This window comes from Cyprinus carpio, chromosome A15 (assembly GCF_018340385.1).
Source record: "Cyprinus carpio isolate SPL01 chromosome A15, ASM1834038v1, whole genome shotgun sequence".
Lineage (NCBI taxonomy): Eukaryota > Metazoa > Chordata > Actinopteri > Cypriniformes > Cyprinidae > Cyprinus > Cyprinus carpio.
This window is the reverse complement of record NC_056586.1, coordinates 27799697-27816903: the sequence shown is the minus strand read 5'-3', so window position 1 is coordinate 27816903 and position 17207 is coordinate 27799697. Positions and strand designations below refer to the sequence as shown.

Genomic DNA, 17207 nt, shown 5'->3' with positions numbered 1-17207 from the left:
AATAAAAAATAAAAAACTTTTTTTTTCAGTATGAATGAGATGAATATCATACACAATATTTTCAAAAGATATGAATAATTAAAAATGCCTCCTGTAGAAGTTATTGTATTAATAGTTCAAATTAGTCCAGTAAGTTTTAGAAAAAAGAAAAAAACAATACCTCATACTATTCGGCAAGGACAAATAAAACTGATCAAAAGTGACATTAAAGATATTTACAATGTTAAAAAAAATATTTCCATTTCAGATAAATTCTGTTCTTTTTTTAAAACTTATAATCCTTTGAAATAAGAGTTAATAATTAAGAATAATTTCTTGAGGAGCAAATGGATGAATGTTAGAATGATTTCTGAAGGATCGTGTGACACTGAAGACGTAATTCAGCTTAAAATTCAGCTTTACATCACATGAATAAATTATATTTTAAAACATATTAAAATAGAAAATAGTTATTTTAGATAACAATGTTTCATAATATCGCTGTGTTTTACAGAATTTTTGATTAAATAAGTGCAGCCTTGCTGAGCATTTCTTTCAAAAGCATTAAAACATCTTAGCGATCCCAAACTTTTGATTATATTATATTATATTATATTATATTATATTATATTATATTATATTATATTATATTATATATTCTGAAACATTTTACCTTTGGGCACATATTAATAAAAAAGGAATAACCCTGATGTGCACTGTCGTGTTGGTTTACCTGGTTTGGTCTGACACTGTGTGATATATGTAGGTATATGGAGAACAGAATTGTGGGGAGGGGCCCCTTGACACCATTGTCTGGCCTGTTCCATCTTCCTTAGTCACCATTGAAACAGGATGTAATCTTCACAACGGACACCGGACCCCTCAGAACCAAGGAGTAAAAGACGTTCCCTCACACAATCTGGGCTCCAGAAAACCTTAAAGACACAAAAACAAACATAATATAAATAACTAATATAAATACCTAGCAGGTCAAAAAGGCATTTATATCCTTTTCTGTTTGTTTTTAGTTAATGGAGAATATTTACTCAACCATTTCTGCTTTTTCACCACATTTGTGGAGGTGTGGGTACATTTTAATCTGATAATGGTGTGTTTTTGAAATCGGAAACACAAAGATGTTCAGGAAAAGATAAAAAGTGTGTATGTGTTACAGGATGTACACTAAATGTGTACACTCATTTATGTGTCACACCTATTACTTACTGATGGTTGAGCTCATTAAGGTGGACATGACTGGTCTTCAGACCGGCTCATCAGTGCTTATGGGGGAAGATAAATCAGAGCAGCCCAGACCCCCAGAACTGATAGGCACAGAGCCACTGCTGAGTGAATGCTCACTGAAAACACAAAGATCATCTAAACTGGTCAAACCTAATGACTCTAAAGTGAAATCCCAAGGTGGAATGTGCAGTCATTGTAAAAAAGGGCGGCTATGTATAGAGCCATTAGTCCCCCCTTTTGACTTTAAGAGGTATTGCGCTGATGACTCAGCATTTCCCTTTAACAGTATTAACAGGACGCAGTTCAGAGCCTGGACATTTTTTGCTGTTGTTCAAGCTGTTGTTGTTTTCTACTGAGTGCGTTAGGGTGACCAAACATGCCATTTTCACAGGACACATCCCCAGGATTTCTATATTGCTTAAAATATCCACGTTTTGGCTTTGTTTGCACTGTGCAGACCAATTGTTGTATGACAAAGTACTGTGAGAGTTCTAGAGAGCAGACGGCTGCTTGTTCTTTTGAACCACTCTCATGGTTCTTTGATTTCATACACCGATCGGTATGCTCGGTGCTGCTTCAAGTCGAACTCTAATATGTACACGTATTTGCATCACTTTGACCATTCTCTGTAGATCCCACCTTCTCGCGCACCACGATTGGTCGATTACGTACAATGTCTACATGTTATTGGTCAAACGATCATTACCTTCATTAAGTATGAAAACAGGAAACCAAAGCCAAAACCTGGATATTTTAGGCAATATAGAAATCCTGGCCAGGAAGTGTCCTGGGAAAATGGCACGTTTGGTCATCCTAGAGTGCGTTCATATACAAGTGAGTGATTGTGTTTATGTTATTCATTATCTTTAAATTGCTGTATTTGAAGGCATAAGTTTGTGTTATCGCTAGTTGCTAATTATAATTGTGTATGTGCGCCACAAACATTGTGTATTGCAGGGGTAGGCAACGTCAGTCCTGGATTGCCGATGTCCTGCAGAGTTTAGCTCCAACCCTGAAAAAAAACTCACTTGTCTGTAGCCTTAGAAATCATGAAGACCTTGATTAGCTTCTTCAGGTTTATTTGTTAAGGTTAGAGCTAAACTCTGCAGGACAGCGGCACAGCAACACTGAATATGTATAAACCTGGTGTATTGCATCATCCATTTACGGCACTAGTGAATGCATATGAGATATGGTTAAATAGCGATAGTGGTGTATAATATTGTAAACTTAGTCACTTTGAGTATGTGTATATTATTATTTTCTGAATAAGTGAGATTGTTTGTGGTATTTAAGCCATATTTATAGGGTAACCAAATGTGACATTTTCCAAGGACACGTCCTGGCCAGGATTTCTATATTGCCTAAAATATCCAGGTTTTGGCTTTGGTTTCCTGTTTACATACTTAATGAAGGTAATGATCTTTTGACCAATAACATGCAAACATTGTACGTAATCGACCAATCATGAGAAGGTGGGATCTACAGAGAACGGTCAAAGCGATGCAATATGTACATATTAGTGTTCGACTTGAAGCAGCACTGAGCATACCAATCGGTGTATGACATCAAAGTACTGTGAGAGTGATTCAAAAGCACAAGAAAGCGTCTGCTCTCTAGAGCTCTCACGGTACTTTGTCATACAACAATTGGTCTGCACAGCGCAAACAAAGCCAAAACGTGGATATTTTACGCAATATAGAAATCCTGGTCATTGACGTGTTCTGTGAAAATGGCACGTTTGGTCACCCTAATAGTGTAAGTCCACCCTAATAGAGTGAGTTACTTTTGGTTTCATTAATAATTGGTTATTGTTATTTCTGTTTGTTTAGAACCACTCATACCATCTACACTCCAATCTACTCTGTACTACTCTGCCATACTCTCTGCTGCCTGTACTACAATCTGTACTCTACCAAATTCAAGAACTGTAAACCCTTTTTTTTTTGACCGGACGACTTATGTCTGCTCAATGTCCACCAGCACCCACAATAGTCTACCTCACAAATGGTCCTTCGCGCTGGATATAAGAGCTATCGTAAGAATGATGCATCAGAGTGATCCAGATCCTAGACTTTACCTTCCTGAATCTGAAGTCAGACCCAGACGAGTGGTGCGGGTCCCTAGTTACCTGTCAGATTTCAAGCTCACTGATCATCAACAAAGGTTTCAGTCAAGACACAGAGTAGATACTTATTCTGAAATGAGTGATGATTCAGAATTGCAAGGAGCGAATGAAAAAAAGCAAACAAACACCTCCTCTGAGTATGGAACAGGTATACAGCCATGGCAGCCGCTGACAGAGTGGAGTCCCAGTAGAGAGTATGAACAACAGCAAGCACATACTTCACCCCTCCCTGAGCTGTCATCAGAAGTTCTAGCAGAGTTCCAGCAGTTGCGGAAAGAGACAGAGGAACTGTGACGGCATTCCTATAAGTAGATAAGGAGACTGAAAGAGTAGAATGAGGCCCTGGAAACTCAGTTGAGCCTACTTGCAGTGAGTGATCGGCACAGTCATTATACACAGAGTACATCTTCCCCTGTTCCTCAACCCCGCACCAATATTCTGCCTATCACTACAGATGCCAGGCCCATCCCAACTACCTACCTACCTCCGAGACTGAGAGTGCAGCAGTCAAAAGTCAAAAGTACGGACAGCCTCACCAGTTGGCCCTTCAGAGAATAACCAAGCTTATGGACGGTCCTAAAGGCTACATGGAGTTAGAGTTCAGTTCCCATGTATCAAGACTGTTGTGTAAGCTTCCACATGATCTGCAGACTAGTTTTAGATGGTCTGTCCCCAACAAGTTCCCATCCCTACCTTGCTCGATCTCTCAGCATGGTTAGAGTTTGAGCTGGAAGTTCAAGAAGACAGTACCAGGTTCTATCCTTCAATGAGTAGGCCAATGCCCATATACAAGAGGGGACACCAGAGAGACACAAGACAGCCAATGAAGGCCACAAGTATCTTCCTCGGTACAGAGACAGACAGCAGTGACAGGCCAGCTTCAAACCCTAAGCCCAGAGAGAGGAAGATGTTCTGCCAATAATATGATGCTCAAGACCACTACTTGAATGGGTGTGCCAGTTTCCAGAGACTTAACAGAGATCAGAAAGTTAACTGGATACAATCACACAAGAGATGTTGGCGTTGTGGGAGAACCCATCAAGCCGCACAGTGTAACCTCAAGACACCCTGCAAGAGTTGTAATCGCCACCATCTGTACATCCTCCATGAGGTTAACGATCAATTCTTTGTGAAAATGCCTGAGACACCCAAGGTCGGACCCTCAGAGAATTGCTTGGTGAACACGACCACAGAGACATTGTATCTAGATCGGCCCACCGACAGTCGATGTGTCTTACTAAAGATCTGTAAAGTACTCCTCAGAAATGGCAGTCAATGCCAAGAGACATACGCCCTCTTGGATGATGGGTCAGAACGCACCATCCTCCTTAATTCAGCGGCCCAGCAGCTTGGATTGACTGGTCGACCCGAAGAGCTTGTTCTACGTACAGTCAGACAAGACCTTCACATCCTGCATGATGCTTCAGTTAACTTTACAGTGTCACCAGCGTCCCAACCCAAGACTTTATTCAGGATTCATCAAGCCTTTACAGCCGAGACATTGGGATTAGCTGAGCATATATCCAGTAGATGAGTTACAATGCAAGTATAGCCACCTACAAGGTCTACAGTTGCCACCTGTTGAATCCGTTCAACCACTCCTTATAGGATCAGATTACCCTCACATCATTACCCCAGTAGAGCCAGTTCGTCTAGGCCCGCCTAACGGTCCTGCTGCTATCAAGATCAGACTAGGTTGGACCCTGCAAGGTCCCACTCAAGAGATCAAGCATTGCCTTCCCAGCCAGCAGTGTCTCTTTACGGCTACTTCAAGCTCATTTATCAACCTGTACAGACAAGTTGAGAAATTGTGGCAACTGGACGTGCTCCGGTACCGCAGTGAGAAGCTCATTACTCGCTCTAAGCAAGATCAAGACGCCCTTTCACTGCTCGAGTCCAAGGCTACTAGAGTTACAGTAGATGGGGTAGCCAGATATGCCACACCCTTATTAAGAGTGAAAGATATGCCTCTCCTGTGAGCTTCCCCAGATACCACTCTGACTTGTCTCAGAGGAATTGAGAGGTGATTAGTCAGAGATCCAGCACAAGCAACAGCCTACCAGGTGGAGATGAACAAGTTGAAGGAGGCAGATCAACTGAGATCAGTCACCCCAAGTTTACGAGTTTCAAGTTTTCCCGTTTGGGACAACATGCAGCCCTTGCTGCGCGACTTTTGCCCTCCAAAAGCATGTCATTGACCATAGTCGGCCAGGCAAAGATGTCTGAGAAAGTATACAGAAGTACTTCTATGTCGAGTTTCCATTCACAAGAAGAAGCCAGGGCATGGGCATCTATGTTACGAGACCTCCTAGCCACATGAGGATTTGATCTGAGACAGTGGGCCAGCAATGCTCCTCAAGTACTAAACTCTATCCCATCTGAAGCAAAGTCAAGTAACCTGGTATTGTGGCTGACCCAAGAACAACCAGAAGCACAAAAGTCCACACTTGGACTAATCTGGCACTGTACCTCTGACACACTGTCACACAAGTATCATCCCATTGAAAGCTCTGGCCCTATTATGCATCATATTTACAAGGTTCTAGCCAGTCAGTATGATCCCCTGGGGTACATCGTCCCTTACACCACGAACCTAAAGTTCTAGTCCAGTGTCTGTGGGACAAGAAGAGGGAATGGGATGACCATCAACTTCCAGACAAACTGCTCTAAGCCTGGCGAACATGGGAGCAAGAGTTACCACACATTAAGCGCATGTCCATTCCCAGATGTTACGTCACTTTAGAGTTGGATAACCCCCAAGAGAATCAGAAACCTAAACATTTTCTGTGACGCTTCAGAGTGAGCTTACAGCTCAGTAGCCTACATCCAAACACTCAGTCCTCAAGGAGACATTGAGATAGCTTTCTTGACTGCTCGTTCCAGATTTTCACCAAAGAAACATCAGTCCATACCTCGTCTTGAGTTGTGTGCCGCTATGACAGGAGCACAACTACCCAAATTACTGAAGTCAGAGCTCAGTGTTCCCATACGTCAGGTCACACTATGGTCAGATTCCACCAATGTGCTGGCATGGATTCAAGCTGACTCTTGTCGATAAAAAGTCTTTATCGGAACAAGAATAGCAGAGATACAGGAGTTAACAGACCCCAAGGACTGGTGTTATGTTGATTCCAAGTCTTATCCTTCTTATGACATCACTAGGAGCAAGACCTTGGCTGAGTTAGCCAAAACAAGCGGATGGAGTCAAGGCCCATCATTCCTTCTCCTGCTTGCAGATCAGTGGCCTCAGAGTCCTCTCCTACAGCTACCTACTGAAGATGCAGAGCTGAAACAGGTCACGTTCTGTGGACTTACAGTTCCTGTCACCAACTCAGCCTTGCCTGATTGCAATCAATTTGGATCTTATAAGAAACTACTAGCAGCTACACCTAGAGCCTTGCATGGGGCGGCTACCCCTACGAAAGTGCTAACATCTGAGGATTATAGAGAAGCAGAACTAGCCCTCCATCAAGCACAAATCCGTAGTTTCCCACTCGAAATGGCTAATCTTAAGTCAGGAAAACCTCTACCGATTAGCAGTCATCTCTTGTGCCTTGCCGCAGAGTATGACAGCACTACCCACCTCATCAGAGTTGGTGGTCGTCTCAGACGAGGAGAGCAGCTAGACGAATCTGCCATTCACCCTATAGTCCTCGACCCTAAGCATCCCCCAAGCAGACTCATCATCCAGGACTTCAATGAAATTCTACACCATCCAGGAACAGAGAGGGTGTTTGCTGAAGTATGTCAAAAGTACTGGATACTGAGAGGCCGAGAAGAACGTGCTTAGGCTTTAAACAGTGGAGAGGCCAGCCCAGCATTCCCATGATGGCCGACTTGCCTCCTTCAAGACTGCGCTTACTTCAACCAGCCTTCTACTCCACTGGAGTGGATTGTTTCGGCCCTTACCTCATCAAGATTGGGCGCAGACATGAGAAACGATGGGGTATTATATTTAAGTGTCTGACAACGAGAGCTGTATACCTTGATCTGCTCTATCAGATGGACACAGATTCATTCTTAATGGCCCTCCAAGGATTCATCTCCCGCAGAGGCAAGCCATTTGAGATCATCTCTGACCAAGGTACAAACTTCAGAGGTGGCAAGAGAGCACTACAAGAACCACTAGACCACAACTTCCCCTTACAGTAGTAACAGGACATCCCCTTAGGAGTTAAACTCTCTAATCACTAGGCCACGACTTCCCCGAAGTGGCACAGAGACGAAGAAAATCTACAGCCAGGCAGAGTTGTTATGATTGTAGATCATCAATTACCACAAGCTCTATGGCCAGTTGGACAAGTAACAAAAGTGTTTACTGGAGAAGATGGGCGAGCCCGGACTGCAGAATTGGATCATTACTCCAGTCTTCAATGTGACATGATCCTTCAGAAATCATTCTATTATACTGATTCGCTGCTCAATATATATTTTTATATCAATGTTATGCTGCTCAGTGTTTTTTGTGGAAACTGATACAGCATTTTTCTTTTTGAAATAGAAATCTTTTGTAACGTTGTAAATGTCATTACTGCCCCTTTTGATAAATTTAATGTGTCCTTGCTGAATAAAAGTGATGCATCTTGTTTGATTGTGAAACTCCTGTATAGACTTTCACACTTTGTATGCCATTCAGTCCTGACATTTAAACAGTAAGTTGACTATGCTGGTGGTCATCTATCATTGTGAAATGACGTTTACCCCCTTGAGTGAGTGTGTGTTTACAGTACGTCTCACCTCCTCTGCGGTTAACGGCTGGCCCTCTCCTGTAGCTGCAGTATCTCTGGTTCTTCTTGATCACAGTGGGATGATTCAGATAATATCTGGAAGGAAATTTGTGGTGGACATCCATGAGATTATGAACTACAATAATACTGTCCCCTAACAATAACGGTCACTATACATGCAGTGTTATGATCGGGCACTGACATTTAAAGACAGCCTGAGATATTTTCCACCAGGCACATTCAATCGTCGTGAGGAGAGGACAGTGACGTCCTGCAATTCAAAATACAGAATCTGAGACAAGGGTTGCATAACAACTCTCTGTTGTGGGGAATTTATAAATACACAACATTTGATGCTCAACAGAGACCACTTAATATCAGCTGGTCTGATTAAATTTGAGTGAGTTCTTCTTCCTTTAATGCTGAGGCATTCTAGAGCCGTTTCCATCAACATGTAAGACAGAAAGTTAAGCAAAGCATCACAATATTGGCCCTGCTGATCTGTGCAACATGGCAACATTACAAATAAGAAGTCATGTAGTTTGTTTAATTTTGTTTATTATTAGGTATTTTGTCAGTTTATCTATTTATTATATAATAAATTAATTATAAATTACACACACCATTCAAAAGTTTGGGGCTTTATAGGCTGTATGTATTTGATTAAAAATACAGTAAAAACAGTAATATTGTGAAATATTATTACAAAGAAGTGATTTCTATTTTTAATATTTTAAAATGTAATTTACTTCTGTGATCAAAGCTGAATTGTCAGCATCATTGCTCCAGTCTTCAGTGTCACATGATGCATAAGAAATCATTCTAATATGCTGAAGGAAATATTTATTATTATCCATTCTGAAAACACTTGTGCATTATATACACACATATATTAGTTCCGTAATATATTTAAGGAAACATTTAATCAGGAATCTTTCAAAAAAGTTCAAAAGAACATAATTTATTTGACAGTCTTTACTGTCACTTTTGATCAATTTAATCCTTGCTAAATAAAAGTATTGATTTCTATCCAAAACAAAATCTTACTGACCCCAAACTCTAAGAACAGAAGTGTTTATTTTGTAAATGAAGAAACTTATGGAGGAAGATTTCCCAGCTACCACCACTAGATGGCAACAGTCAACCACCACACTGCATAATATCCAGCACCTTGAGAAAAAACAGTATGTCTAATTCTATCATTTTTTTACTTCATGAACACAATTCAACTGCAACTGCAACATATAAAAGACACAGTAATACAACAAAATCTTCATTGTTTGTCATACTCTTTAAAATATGGTCAAAATGCATTGAGCTCTTGTCATGAGTCTAGCTAGAGACAGCGTGGTTTCATCATGCAGTGGCTTTGAGATGGTTTTCAGGGTGCTGGTGGGGCCATCATTCATGAGGTCAAGTGGTTCTATAAACAGGACATACATACACAAGAATGACTCTAACTGAAATACTTTATATTATCAACCCACACTGAAACATTATTATATACATATATATTTCTCTGATGGTTGTTTTGGTGTTGAACTGGATGGAGGGGATGTGGGCATCCACCAAAACGGCTAGCCAACTTCTCCCTTATTTTCCTGAAGGTTTCTTTCTTTCTTTCTAATTATTATTTATTAATTATTATTTATTTTCTTTCTTTCAGTTTCTGTGGCTATTTTCATTGCGAGAAAGATTTATGGCTAAATTATATCAGGTTTTTACAATTTATTTTTGCTAAAAACTCTAAAACTGTATTTGGCTAAACTCTGTTAAAAATCTCTCCAAAAGAGTTAACTGAATAAAAAAGTTTTTCCATCGTTGCTTCATGGGGTGAGTAGTTCAGATGAGCCTTGTTTACCAATTGTACAACATTCTATTGTTTTGAATCAAAAGGTTTATTTATAATCAAAAGTGATATTGCCATTAGAGCACAATGATCTCTTTTACTTTGCAAGAACTAAAGGTTCCTTTGCCTCAGTTGTCATTGCCACAACCATGCTTCTCGTGGCTTGCATCTGAGCTTCAGAGCAGGCAGAAGTGTTAGTGTTGTCTGTAGAGCAAATCAGGTCAGTAGAAGGCCAAGACTCAAAGTAGCTCAGCTGGTGTTCTGTCATGATCCAGTCACTGAACTTCCGTTAATTCACCACCAGAGATCATCATCCACAACACAGACTCTCACACTACACAGTACACTCTGGACTACATTTCCCATGCTCCATTGCACCAATCACATTCACCTGAATACAATCACACACAGCACAATCATCAGACACACTTTATAAGCATTGGACTTCCTTTCACACACTGTGGAGTATTGTTCTGCACATATTTCTCCCCTAGTGATAGCTGCGATACCAGGCCATTCCGTGTTTGTTTTCTTAGTCTTGTCTCTGTTTCTAGTTTTCATTAGTTTTCATAGTCTTGTTTAAGTTTATCATTTTCATAGTCTTTTTTCAGTTCATAGTTTTCATAGTTTAGTCATTTTCTTGCTTTGCCCTGTTACTCATGTTTTGACCCTTTGCTCTGGATTCTGGATTCTGGCTCTCTGGATATTGTTCGCTGATCGGAGACCCTTGCTTGCCCTTGGATTTTTCTTGTGTCTTGCCCATACCATACCTGTTTGCTCCTGTTTCGACCCTGTCTGTGTTTAGACCATGCCATGGAATAAAAGCTTGCATGTGGATCCGCACGTCTCACGTCTCTGTCACACCGTTACATGTTCAGTAGTAGGAGGGCAGAGCAGGACAATACGTGATCTTTCATGGCAGACCTGGTCCTCGGTCCTCAAAGGTGACGCCTGAGTAGAAGGATCTGAAGGACTGGGTGGCTCAGTAAACCGGACAGGATTCAAGGCCTGCAATGTGCAATCCAAATAAGACAACATCACCATGCATTTTTTGCAAGTTAAAGCTTTATTTTTTCCAATCTCAGCCCTTTCAATTGCTAATTTTCATTACATTGAGACGCCAATCATTTGTTAATGCAGTTCAGATAAGGACTAGACTAGAAACTAGACAATCAGTTTGTGCTGATTACAGTGTTATTAGACTTTAGCCATTTATGTGTTTGTAAGCAACTGAAAAAAAAACACAAATATCTGTGCATGTCAAAACTTCTCTAGTCCCCTAAAACACCTTCAGGCCCCAGAGGGTTAAGTAGTTCACAGTACATGAATACTATTTAAAAAATAATATTTGAAATAAAATGTACTATCCAATGGTGAACGTTTCAAGCAGCAAGACTTTCTATATTGCCGTTTTTGTACTTTAAAAATCAATTTGTTTAAAATTCAAGATGTGAGAACTGTGAAAAAAACAAAAAAACATTGAAACTGTATCCAGTGCAAACCACGAAAGTCACAAAATATAAAGATACATGAAGTGCAGAAGAAAGACACTACTCTCACTATTCTTTTTTTGTTACTTTGGGATTTTTCTGGATCTAGATGGACTGTAGTGGCTCCTGGATAAAGAGGGAACCGGAGGAAATGGATTCTGTTTCTGAAAACAGCTGTGCCACTAAGAAAAGTGTCAAAGTGTTTCACATCAGCCTGATGTAATCATGTTTGATTTGAAAAGATTTGACAACCAACCCACCTTGATCTCATAGCATTTTTGCAAACCTTTTCTCCTTGATAAAAACACAGGATGCAAGTGGAATTTCGTCATAATGTAGGATCCATGAATGTCTAAAAAAAGACACAACAGTTCAACGAAACTACATGATCCAAATGACTGTTTCTGTGTTGCAGGGGTGTAACTTATCTTAACCGTCGCATGGTTACGTTACTATGGGATTAAACGGTCTTTTAGATCACTATTAACAAGCTATACGCTATTTAAACTCACAAAAACAAACCAGACCAGAATATAACCACAAGCTCACTGCAAATTTGTTGTTTAGTTTGCTTACTTTTCGAATTCTGTGACTGTGTTGTGTCTTGGAATATGTAGTCTGACAACTGTTGTTTACATTGTTGTCGAAGACAGTTGACCAGCCAATAGAGTTTTGTATGTTGTGATCCACAGCAAATTGAACCAACAAGAGCGCAGCGCTCTCATCCGCTGAAGCCAATGACGAGCTAGGAATCTTATTGCGCGCAGAAGATGAATGTCGGATTGTGCGGCTCGTTGTAAGTCTTTCAGCTAAGGATTGAAAGGTGAATAGCGTGTTGATTTCTATTTATAAAGTGTTTTCCGCTCCTAAATAGTTTTATTGAAAATATTATGTTATTGTTCAGAGATTTATGGAGTCGGTGAAGAGTTAATCATGAATTTAATTGGTTTTCTAGCTAGCTAACTTCAGGTGTTTATATCATTGTAGCTGATTAGCAAAATAATACTGTTATTGTTTTTACTTGTTATTCATACTTGCTGTGTGTTCTCTTTTGCAAACGTTTTTACCGATTAACAAAGACAATATATATAACATACATACATTTAAACATACATAAATATAAACACATTTTGAAGTTGATGTTAAGGATGTAGGGTTGTGATTGTGTGTGTAATGCTTTTCTGTCCCTCGGGACTTGCCGTAGGCAAGGTTTGGACACCCGCATGTTAACGAGAGCACCCAGTTGTGCCATGTGAGTTGCTTTTGGAGTTAAGAAGAATAAAAAGTACTTCATTCATATAATACCTGTGTTTCGCTTTCTTTGTTTTATTATTTTAAAAGTGTTTAGGCGAACCCGAGGCATAAGCTCGGTCACATTGGTGGCAGCGGTGTTGTTTTTGGTGAGTTTAGTTAGTGTTGTAAAGTGTTCCGACGGGTGTTAAATTAGTTAGCTTAAATTCAAAAGTTTATAGTTAGTAGCACGTGCAGTCTACGCATCGTCAGTATGTGGTTCAAGGAGGAAGACAGTTTTAGTGTTTTGCTGGACCGTGACAGGGGCAATAGGAGTGTGCTAACTGAATTGCCACCTCCATTCTTCGGGGAGGAGAAACAAAGTTTTGTGTGCTGGGCAAGAGCGCTCACTAAAGGGAATGGAACTGCATCATACAACTATGAACTGACAAGAGTTTAAAAAAACGCAGCTTTCTCTCTATGGGGCTGTCTCCCTGATCCTGTTAAATCGGACTATGACAAAGTAAAAGAAAAGCTAAAAGAAGCTTTTGTAAGGAGACGGTTCATGGAGCGATTAAGGTCCAGTTTATCTGCCCGCCCTCACGTAGCATGGGAGAGCCTAGAGGTGTATGCAGCAGAAATAAGCTGGCTAGTGGATGAGGCTTTCCCAGAGTACTGCGACAGAGCCCAGAGGGAGGAAAAGTTTCGCCGTTTTGTGGCGGGTCTAGACCCAGTGCTGAGGATGAAATTTTATGAGCAAGGAGCGACAGACATGGAGAAAGCCGTAATAATTGCAGGTTGGTGCGAGAACACCAGAAATGCTATGGATGTGGGATATGTGACTGCTAATGTCAGGCATAATTTGATGGCCGACGGAGCTGGCGCCAGTGTAAACTCTGTGTCGGACAGTGGGGAACTGTACAAAGCAATTGATAGGTTAACTAGTGAGGTGAGAGACATGAAAGTCGCTCTTAACCATTTAGAGGACGAAAATGACTGAAAGAGAGAATGATTAGGAGCGGCAGAGATGAGTGGAGTAGAGCGTGATCCCCATCACGTGAGTCAGGACAGTGCTGCTGTCAGGGGTGTGTTTGCTGTATGCAGGCATATGAGATGCAGAGAGGCCGCTCTTCTGAAAAAATCATAATCAGAATGAGCTTTATTGCCAGGTATGTTTACACATACGAAGATTTTGTTTTTGTGACAGAAGCTTCTGCAGTGCAACAGAATGACAGTGACAGAACAAAAACACATAATAAAAGAATAAAATACAAACAAGTAAGGAATAACAATATACAAATTGACAATTGTATGTGTAGGTATATTACAATAGACAGTTTTGTATGTACAGGTATGTGCAAATTTGAAGTGTAGACTAAGTATGTGTGTTATTTAAATAAGTGTATGTGTGTATAAATAGTGTTGTGCGTTCCACAGTTATTGTCAAGTGTTCATTAGATGGATTGCCTGGGGGAAGAAACTGTTCCTGTGTCTGGTCATTCTGGTGCTCAGAGCTCTGTAGCGTTGACCAGATGGCAACAGTTCAAAGAGGAATTGTGCTGGATGTGAGGGGTACGGAGTGATTTTGCCAGCCCTTTTGCTCACTCTGGATGAGTACAGTTCTTTAATAGAAGGGAGGGTTGTACCAATGTTTCAGATTTGGTAGATGAGCTGAACCAGACAGTTAATGAAGTGCAGAGGACGGAATCAATGATGGCAGAGTAGAACTGTTTCAGCAGCTCTTGTGGTAGGTTGAATTTACTCAGCTGGCGAAGGAAGTACAACCTCTGCTGGGCCTTTTTCACAATGGAGTCAATGTGAATGTCCCACTACAGGTCCTGAGAGATTGTGGTGCCCAGGAACCTGAATGACTCCACTGCAGTCACAGTGCTGTTCATGATGGTGAGTGGGGGAGAGCAGGGGGGTTTCTCCTGAAGTCCACTATCATCTCCACTGTTTTGAGCATGTTGCACTCCAGGTTGTTGAGACTGCACCAGACAGCCAGCTCTTTAACCTCCTGTCTGTAAGCAGACTCGTCACCGTCCTGGATGAGGCCAATGAGTGTGGTGTCGTTTGCAAACTTCAGGAGCTTGACAGAGGGGTCTTTAGATGTGCAGTCGTTGGTGTACAGGGAGACGAGCAGTGGGGAGAGAACCCAGCCCTGAGGAGCTCCAGTGCTGATTATACGTGCTGGATTTGAGTTTTCCAAGCCTCACTAACTGCTGCCTGTCTGTCAGGAAGCTGTTGATCCACTGACAGACGGAGCTGGGCACGGAGAGCTGAGTTAGTTTGGGCAGGAAAAGGTTTGGGATGATAGTGTTAAAGTCCACAAACAGGATCCTCACATAAGTCCCTGGTCTGTCTAGATGTTGCAGAACATAACGCAGTCCAATGTTTACTGCATCATCCACAGACCTGTTTGCTCTGTAGGCAAACTGAAGAGGATCCAGTAAGGGTCCAGTAAGGGTCCAGTAATGTCCTTCAGGCGGCCCAGCACCAGTTTTTCAAATGACTTCATGACCTGATGTTAGCTGATGTTGTGGCCCAAACACCAGCTGTATTACACAGGGGCACAAAACCTGATGACAGAACCTTATTGGACACAAACACTGACCAGGGGCCTCTGGTATCATATCTGAAAGGCACAATTGAGGGCATCAAGCTTCCTATCCTAATTGACTCTGGTTCTTGTGTATCACTGATGAGCTCTGATTTTCGCATGTCAATCCCTGCACTTAGCAGTCAACCTCTAAAGAAAGACTATATTGTGGCTTATGCTGTAAATGGACCGATGTTGGACACACTGGGCACACTTACAGTGACACTACAGCTGGGTATTGAAATCTGGCCATATGTTTTTCATATAGTGAGAGAAACAATGTAGTTTGTGTTGCTGGGATGGGACTTTTTAGTAAAAAATCATGCCCTGCTGCATATTAGTCATGCTAAGTTACACTTATGGGACATTTCCATTCCACTTCTTACTAGCTCAGATTTTGTCCCTACATGCTGCAATGTGTCTCTGGCCACAGACATGACACTTCCCCCCCCAACAGAACCAATTGTAACATTTAATACCCATCACAACTAAGTATCCCTTTCAGCAGGATGCAGGGGAAGGTGTTGTTCCTAGCCCATGCAACACAACTCCTCCAATATCTTTAAGTGAATCACCAATTTCAACATCTGATAGGGCAAAACTGGTGGCACTGTTGCAGGAGTACAGTGACATCTTTAACTTCTCAGGGAAAAATACAGGAAAATGCACGTTGGTGCAGCATCATTTCAGGATGGGGGAACATGGCCCTATTAAGAAACACTCAAAACATACATAAACTTAAAAGACATATAAGACATATAAACATATTATCATCGAAGAATCATCGAAGAAATCTGTAGCCCCTGGGCGTCTCCAGTCGTACTTGTAAAAAAGAAATGTGGTGCCAGGCGCTTCTGCGTTGATTATAGACGCTTGAACAGTATAACAGTCCAGGACTCTCATTCTCTGCGATGTGTGGATGACACGCTGGATTCATTAGCAGGCTCCAGATGGTTCAGCACGTTGGATTTTTCTAGTGGATACTGGCAGTTAGAGGTGGCCGACCAAGACAGAGAAAAAACAGCTTTTACTAGAGGTCAGGGTCTATATCAGTGTCGCTGCATGCCAATGGGGCTTTCTAACTTCCTCGCCACTTTTCAGCGGATGATGGAGTTAGTTCTGAGAGGGCTCCCATGGCACATTTGCATGGTGTACCTGGACGATATTTTGATTTATAGTCCAACATCTGAAAGAAGTGTTTTCCAGAATATGTTCGGCAGGTTTGAAATTGAACCCCAGGAAATGCAACTTTGCCAGAGATCATGTGATATTGCTGGGTCATGTTGTTTCAGAGAAAGGTCTCCAGCCTGCCCCAAGAAACACGGACAAGGTTTGTAATTGGCCAGTTCCACAGTCTCCCTCTGAGGTTAGAGCATTTGTGGGACTGTGCTCATACTATTAATGCTGGTAAAGGACTTTTCAAAACATGCAGCCCTGCCGAATCAGCTGGTGGGCAAAAACGTGCCTTTTGTATGGAATACCGAGTGTGACAACAAATTTAACTACATGGAGGAAGTGCTGTCTTCAGCTCCCATCGTGACACATCCTGATTTCAAAGTGCCTTTCAAAGTTCATGCGGATGCCTCCAAGTGGGCTGTTGGTGCTGTAATTGCAAAGGAAAAAGATGGACTAAAGCACGTAGTAGTATATGCCAGCCGTGCCTTGAATGTTACACAGAGACGTCGGTCTACTTTTGACCGGGAGTTATGGGCTATTTTGTGGGCAGTGAGAGAATTGAGAAACTTTCTCGGACTTTCTTCATTTACTATAATTACGGCTCATCGCTCACTTCTAGTGCTACGACATATGTCCCTTGAGGATGACCCAACGGGCAGAAGGGCTAGATGGCTTTTGGAATTGGACCCGCTGAATTGGGTCATTCTGCACAAACAGGGCAATCAACATAAACATGCCCGGTGACACCAGACATGAAGGACAGTGAGACGGCAGTTAAAGTGGTGAG

At 41.6% G+C, this 17207-nt stretch overlaps 1 pseudogene; it reads left to right on the top strand.

Moving 5' to 3' along the window:
* LOC122147758 overlaps nucleotides 1-17207 on the top strand; it is a 101131-nt pseudogene that overhangs the window by 74961 nt on the left and 8963 nt on the right.